Raw genomic sequence first — 8017 nt, 5'->3', positions numbered from 1 at the left:
AGAAAAAAACTAGCCAGGTGTTGTGGTAGGCACCTATAGTTCAGCTATTCAGGAGGCTGAGGCAAGAGGATCACTTGAGCCTAGGAGTTAGAGGTTGCTATGAGTTATGGCACCAGGGCACTCTACCCAGGGTAACAGAGTGAGACTCTGTCTCAAAGAAACCCCAGAAAATTTAGGTGTAAGGAAAAGACAATACAGGAGAATGTCTGAAGGTCAGGTCAGGACTCAGAGAGACTTGGGTTTCAATCTCAGCTCTGACACTGACTTTGTGACTTTGATTAAGCCACTTATTTAGAGAAAACTCAGTTTCTTGATCTGAAAAATGGGAATAAAAATCCTATCTCACAACAGGAGTGTTTTATGGATGAAATGAGATGATGCCTAGACAGTGTTCCATATTCACAAAATGAAACCTTTGTCCCTCAGGAAACTGCATGGATAGCAGAAAATATGTCCCTGGATTCAAATTCTGCCTCTAACATATTAGCCAGGGTTTCTTAGATCTCTTGACTCTCAGTTTTTTCTTTTTCTCATTAACAAAGTGAAGAGAATAGGTTATAATATTCTTTTTTTTTTTTTTTTGAGACAGAGTTTCACTGTATCACCCTCAGTAGAGTGCTGTGGCATCACAGCTCACAGCAACCTCAACCTCTTGGGCTTATGTGATTCTCTTGCCTCAGACTCCCAAGTAGCTGGGACTACAGGCATCTGCTACAATGCCCCTATTTTCTTGTTGCACTTGTCATTGTTGTTTAGCTGGTTGGGGCCAAGTTTGAACCCACCAGCCTCAGTGCATGTGGCCAGTGCCCTAACCACTGTGCTATGGGCGCCGAGCCGGTTATAATATTCTTAAATTCCTTTCATCTCAAATATTTCACATACCTATGCACCCTTACTAACTGTCCTGACACTTTTTCTGTCTTTGAAATTAATTATAAAATGATCACTTATGTGTCATCTCTGTGAAAAAGAATTCACAGATATGTGTTTCCATGTCTCTGGATTTCTAAACCTGTTTTATTGAACAGAACATACAAACAGAAAAAGTAGCATATCAAAATTTTAATAAAATGTAACCTGTGTACTCACTATTCAGATCAAGGACTAGAATTTGTACAACATCTCAGAGCCCGTTGCCATCCTATTCATTTTTAGACACATCAAAAATATCTATCAAGTACACATAAGAAACCATTAACACGGAGGTTTCTGCTTCCCATTAAAACAATAACAATAACAAACAAGCTAAGCTTAAAAAAACAGCCAATTAGATCAAAAGCATTCTAGATGGGAAAAATAAAAAGATGCTTCAAGATAATTAATCTCTATACTGAAACCTACCAGAAAGCTAATTTCCAGGATCCTGTTATATCCATACTATCCAAATGCAATATATCAACACAATTTAGAACAGACCCTGTTTCTTTAAATAACCACTGTGGGTTTCATGAGGCCTCACCCTGCCGGAGCCTTCCTCTCCCAGCCAGCTGCTTGCATTTCCAGTTTGCTTCTCCCTGGCTGCCTGGTGGAAAGATTTTCAATGCAGGCAGACCTGTATGCATTAGGAAATGGAAGTCAGCATGCTGAAATAGAGCTGCTTTTCTGGCTGCACCACTATCTTTTGAACATACCTATATGCTGAGCTCCAGAGAGTCCTTCTCAATGTGTACACGCCTTTCCTACTTCATCCACTAGCTTTAAACATAAACAGACTCCATTAAACTCACAATAATAGTCTTACAAGCCTGACATCTATAACAGAAATGTTTGTGGGAAATGTAAATTCACTGACTTTTTGCTTTTGCTTTAGCTTAAAACTATTAAAAGGAAAGAAAAAGAGGACCTTTTAGGTACTACAAAGCTAAAAATAATTGGTGGGGGAAAGATGAGAGGTTCTCTGAGAATGCTATTTCTCTGAATATGGGAGGGAAAAAGTGAAATACCTTTGCATTTATTTATTTTGCTTAATCCCACCACCCTTGCTGCCAGAGCTATAGTATCTCAGGGAATTCAATACAAGGAGGAGGGGGAAGAAGAAAGCAGAAGGAAAGGAGAATGAGGAGAGGGGAGAGGACAAGTTGACACAAGTGTAGAGGTCACTGCCAACTTGGGGGTCACGTGGGCCTTCAGAGTGCAGCGGAGGGATGGTTAGAAATTGTATCTGAAGTGCTTCCATTCTTGGTGACTCTCGCTGCCCTTCCCCCTCCTGCCAACTCCCCTTCTACTGCAGCAGGGGCAGCCATTGCCTAGGGATTGGGGGCGGGGGGGATCCAGGGACGGGTGGAGGACAGAGTGCTCAGAACCTAATTCCAAGGCAGCCTCTGGAAGCCCATTTCAGTGGGAGAACAGTGTAACTATGAAAACCGAAGCAGTCGTTTGCAAAGCCAGAAATGTTTGAAAGGCTCCAAGGAGAGAAAAAGAGCATTTTTCGTTTTGTTTGTTTTGCTTAACCAAATGCCACCCAGTAGGGAAGGCTCAGGACAGAGTGTGACTTTGGGGCATTTCCTGAGCCACAGGGACTACAAGGAGCCTCCTGGGCTGGGGCTATGGGGATACCCCAGGGAATCTATCAGCAGAGGGGAGACAGTGGCTTCTGGCTTCCTGTTTGGAAGTATGGGAGGGGAATCTTCTGGAAGACCCCATAGTTTGTAGGGCAGACTCAGGGGTGACAGGCAGATCTTAGGCCAAAAGTCATTTGCTCCCATCTCAGCCTACCCCACTCCTTTACCCATGGCCCAAGGAGATCTAAAAAGCCCTTAGAGAAAGGACTGGAATGCCTACTACCCACCAGGCCAGAAAGACAGCCAAGGTCACAGTTGGAAGCCCTGGCCAGATCCCAGACATGAGCACGGGACCCCAGACTGATGTGAATGGAGGTGGTGAAGCCCCAGGAAAAAACAGTAAGGACTGGAGGATAAGTACTGCTGGATCTCATCTGCTCATCCCAGATGTGTGTCTTCTGAATCCAGCTGCCTTTCTGGGAAGCACAGAGAGGAAGGAACCCTACCCATGGTTTCTTCCCCACCCAGGGAGGGGCAGAATAACCTTAAACTCAGAAAGGAATTATCAGATGCCCAAATCATTTGAATATTTACTCCACAGAGGTGACATTTCAAGTCAGAAGGGATGGAGTTGTCTTATAGGTAGGGCTGATGAGCAGGCTGAATTCAGCTGAAGCTGAGAAGAAGTCGGGCTCTTGTGTATCTGCACCCTAATGTGTTCACACCAAAGCAGCCCCGGAAGCCTGTTTGGGGGTTTTAGGGGAAATGGTTGCTCCTTCCTTTGCTCAGCTTCCCAGGAAAGGCTGTTCCCTGGTTGTACCTAAAAGTAATCTAACCAGGCCTCTGGCAAGCAGGCACTGGGCATCCTCCTTCAAGTGGCTGAAGACATTCAGGACGCCCCTCTCCTGACACCCTGCAGAGTCACCCTCAGTTCCACTCTCCATTTCACCTGGAATGGGGAGCTGAGTGGAGAAGCAACTAACCCCTACTTATGGGTGGTTCACACTTGTACTTCTTTCCAGAAGAAAACTAACCTATGAGAGCCTTTGCTTTGTAGCTATGAGTCTACAGGGAAGTCTGCAGTCAAACGTCTCTTTGTTGGTTCTTCCCAAAGTATGATCAGGATCAGCAGCATCACATGGGAGCTCCCACCCAAACCTGCTGATCAGAAGAAACTCTGGGAAGGGATCCCATGGAACGAGCCACCACTCCTAACTCATCCCCACTCTATGCATGTGAAGTTTGAGATTCACTTTCTATGGGGAGCCAAAGGGCGATGTCATCTGCAGGATATAAACCTTAATATACTATGTGCCTGAGCCTCCAGCAGCATCTCAGCAGCCCCCCTTCAATCACCAGTAGAAGTCTCAGTTCACCCAAGCATTACCGAGAATCCGCCACACTTGAAACCCTAAGTTCCCTCTCTATGTCCCCAAACTTCCCTGCTATGGCCTTTTGATATGAGGAAACAGAGGAGGCAAAATATGTGGGCCATTTTGATTCAATCCACCTGCCTAAAGTTTTATTTCAGGAAAGAGGCACCCCACTAGGGCTTGGGAACATTATCTAGTTGCCTTGGCCTTGAGGCAAACAATATTCTGTCTGTAAGACTAATCTTATTTCTGAGATCTTCTCAATGTGTGGTCCACAGACCAAGAGCATCAGCACCACCTGAAACTTGTTAGAACTGCAGTCTCAGACTTTGTCCCAGACCTATTGAAGCAAAATCTGAGATTTACCACAAATCTGGATTTGTATGCGCATTAAAGTTTGAGAAGCAACAGTCTAGCTTGGTGGTTCTTGGCCCAGACTGCACATTGCAGTCACCTGGGAATGTATTACAAAAACAATAGTGAACCCCAATAATTCATATTTAATTGGTCTGGGGTGACACCTGGGCATTGGTATTTTTTTTTTTAAATCCCCTCAGGTGATTCTACTGTGTAGTTTGCATTACTGGCTAAAGCAACAGACCTGGAAATGTCAAGTCTCTCTGGCTGAAAATCTACAGGTGGCTTAAAGGCATAAAGGAGGCAGAGAGGTGGGTGGCAAGGCCAGACACATCACAAATATTAGCTCATCAACTCTAGGAATAGCACTGGGAATGTGCTCTGAGTGGACCCTTGTCTTGGTCTGCTTAGCACTGCTATAACAGAATACCACAGACTAATTTATAATGAGTAGAAATTTACTTGGCTCGTAGTTCTAGAGGCTGGGAGGTCCAAGATCAAGGCTCCAGCAGATTTACAGTCTGGCTTCTCTCTGTTCCCAAAACAGCATGTTGTTGCTGTACCCTCACCTGGCAGGAGAGACAGGAGGAGGGGGCCACACCTGTTATTTTATAAGGAACCCAGCCCTACAGTAACTGGCGTGAATCCATTCATGAGGGTAGAGCCCTCAGTATTTAAACATCTCTCAAAGGTACCACCTCCCAGGACTGCCACACTGGGGGCAACATTCCAAAACAGGAACTTTGGAGGAGACACAGCAACCATTTTAATCAATAATGAAAATGGAGGCTCTGAGAGTTCAATGAACTTAAAGAATATTCAAAAAAAATAGCAAGTTGTGCAGGTAGGATTCAGAGGTCTGAATTGAAAACCCCTATCTTCTTTGTTAAATACAGAAAAGAATGATACACAATGAAAAAAATAATACAAGTACATGGTGTGATCTCAGAAAGATAAACCAAGATTCCAATACATTGAGGCTTTACAGTCCATAGACTCTGAATTGGTTTATGTTATATCAAATGTCCACAGGATTCTAGATTAAAGGAATTTCCTTGAACTCTTCATATCAGACTTGTGAGATCTGCATTCTCTCTCCTGCTCTCTGCCTCAGGCTTAGCCTTGGGGTAGCGTAACTAGTGAGGGAGACAATGGGCTTGCAAAATCATTGTGTACCTGGGAAGCCTGCAGTCAGAGATGCTGGCCAGTGAGACGGGGCCCTTCTCAATACAACCTGTTCCTGTGTTTCACCTGTCATTTTCTTGAACCCTGATTCTTAGAGCTAAGAGGCCATCTGGGGCCAATGGGAAGGCAGGATGATCAACTTAAAAACTTCACACTCCACATCAAACCTGCCTGGATTCCCATGCCAGCTCCTCCACATACTGTGTGGCTGTGAACAAGGCATTTAACCTCTCATGCCTCAGAGAATCCACCTGTAAAGTGGAGGCAAAGACTTTGCAATGCTACCCTCCTCGCCCGGCTGTTGTAAAGATTAGAGATGATCTATGCAATGATATAAGCATGGAGCACAATGCCACTAGTGGAATTTATTAGTATTTCATGACTTGGAACGAACTTCTGCCCTCTTATCCCTGTGCAAACTTTACAATCTTACACTTGTCATCTTTGAAACTTCCTAACAACTTTCGTCCCACCCAGAGCTTCATGCCCACGGCTCACCACAGCACGATATAGAAGTAATGACTGAAATAACCCAATGAACTGAATGGAGTAAAGTCGTCCATGCTCAGCTACCTCTGTCACATGACCAGGAACTCCCTGAAGATGAGGACTGTCCTGTTAAACGCACAGCACCCAGTCCAAAGACTGCGCATGGTAGGTTCTCAATGAATATTTGTGCAATAAATAAACACATGTCAGTGTTTGGGGCTCACCCTTCTGCAAAGGTATTGGGTAGGATGTTTCAGCTGTGAGTAACGCACTATCCATCTAAGGCTAAACGATAAGGACATTCATTATGTCACATAGGAAACAAGCCTAGAGAGAGGTGGTTTTAGAGATGGGACAGGGGCTAAGTGGTGTCATCAATACTTCCTCTCTCTGCTCTTGACCTTCACCATATCGGATTGGTTCTTTAGTTTTGGGTCCTGTGGTTGCAGGACAGCTGCCTGCAGCTTGGGGCATCCCATGTAGCCATGACAACATCCAGCTGAAGTGTGTTTCTCTTCTTCAACCCTTCTGGCTGTTTTCCCCAAATCCCAAAGGTCTCACCATTGTGTCTGGGTGGAACAGAGGCACTGCCACTCTCTTCTCTGCAGCTCCTTACCCATCCCAGGGGCACTAGTCCAGACCTCAGATGGTGGTTTCCTACTCATGACTAAGATTATGACAAAGTCTTGGAGTCTCTCACAAAACCCAAAACTCTCCTGTAAAGGACTTGGGGTGAGATGATTTTCACCTCTGATGCCATGGGAGAACGTCTGGAGGGCATTCCCTGCTGCTCAAATCAATTTCTGCCCCACAAGTCACATGTTGACTCTGTGAGGAACATTCCTGTGGCTTTAAAATGATCTATCACTGACGACCATACCTGTGCGACACACCTCGTGTCATCTTTACACTGCCCCACACCAAGATAAGGACCTCAGATAATTTAGGGATGGGGCAGATGCTATTGGGAGCCTTTCCTGTTATCCTGGCCTTCACCTCAAAAGGAGGCTGAAAGATCCTAGTCACTTTCCCAGCCCTCTCTTGAAACTGAGACATGGAAATGTGCCCCCATTTGGGCCCATGGGCCTTGAGCAAAAGTCTCCTCAAGAAGGACAGGGAAAACTTTTTCACCTTGATGAACAGATTTGCAAAGAAGAAACAATACTTTCCTTCAGTTGTCCAGGCTGCATGTGCTAACCTGAGATTGTAGCAGCCGTCTTGTAAGCACAGGGACAGAGGATTAAAGAACCAACCCAATAGGATGAAGGTATAAAGGTGTCATCCTTTATGACACCACGGAGCTACTATTCCATCTCTAGAGCCACCTCTTTTTAGCCTTGTTAATATGTGATAATAAAACAAACATCCTTACTGTTAGGCTGAGATGGATATTAAGTTACTTATAGCTGGAACATTCCTACCTGATGTAACAGGGACAGGGACATGAGAAGCTCATTACCTTGGCAGAGAAGACCATGTTGCAATTAGCAAAAGTAAGGAACTAACATTAGAGAAAAGGAAATAATATTACCAACTAATTATGAGCAGTGCACAATAATATGAGCAATACCTAAAACATATCACTTAATCCTCATGTGAACACTGGGAGGATGTTATGGATATTCTATTTTAGAGTAATAAAAGAAAGCTCAAAGAAGTTAAGCAACTTACCTGAGGTCAAACAGTCAATTTTGGTATGACTGAAATGTCAGGGAGGACCACCGTGCTGTGCTCACCAGAATTAGTTTTCCATGTGGCCGTGCTGTGCTCACGGGAGTTGGTGTTACACACGGCTGTGCTGTGCTCACCGGAGTTGATGTTACACATGGCCGTGCTGTGCTCACCCAGAGTTGGTGTTACATGCAGCCATGCTGGGCTCACGGGAGTTGGTGTTACACATGGCCATGCTGTGCTCACGGGAGTTGGTGTTCCTCGTGGCCGTGCTGTGCTCACGGGAGTTGGTGTTACACATGGCCACACTGTGCTCACAGGAGTTGGTGTTCCACATGGCCACACTGTGCTCACGGGAGTTGGTGTTCCACATGGCCACGCTGTGCTCACGGGAGTTGGTGTTCCACGCGGCCGTGCTGTGCTCACGGGAGTTGGTGTTCC

General features: G+C 45.1%; 1 pseudogene; it reads right to left on the bottom strand.

The window, feature by feature from the left end:
* LOC100961940 overlaps nucleotides 1-7949 on the bottom strand; it is a 117795-nt pseudogene extending 109846 nt beyond the window's left edge.
* Nucleotides 7950-8017: the final 68 nt, after the last annotated feature.

Source organism: Otolemur garnettii, unplaced genomic scaffold, assembly GCF_000181295.1.
Source record: "Otolemur garnettii isolate 467f Iridium unplaced genomic scaffold, OtoGar3 scaffold00025, whole genome shotgun sequence".
In the NCBI taxonomy this organism is placed as follows: domain Eukaryota; kingdom Metazoa; phylum Chordata; class Mammalia; order Primates; family Galagidae; genus Otolemur; species Otolemur garnettii.
This window is presented reverse-complemented; position numbering and strand designations above follow the sequence as displayed.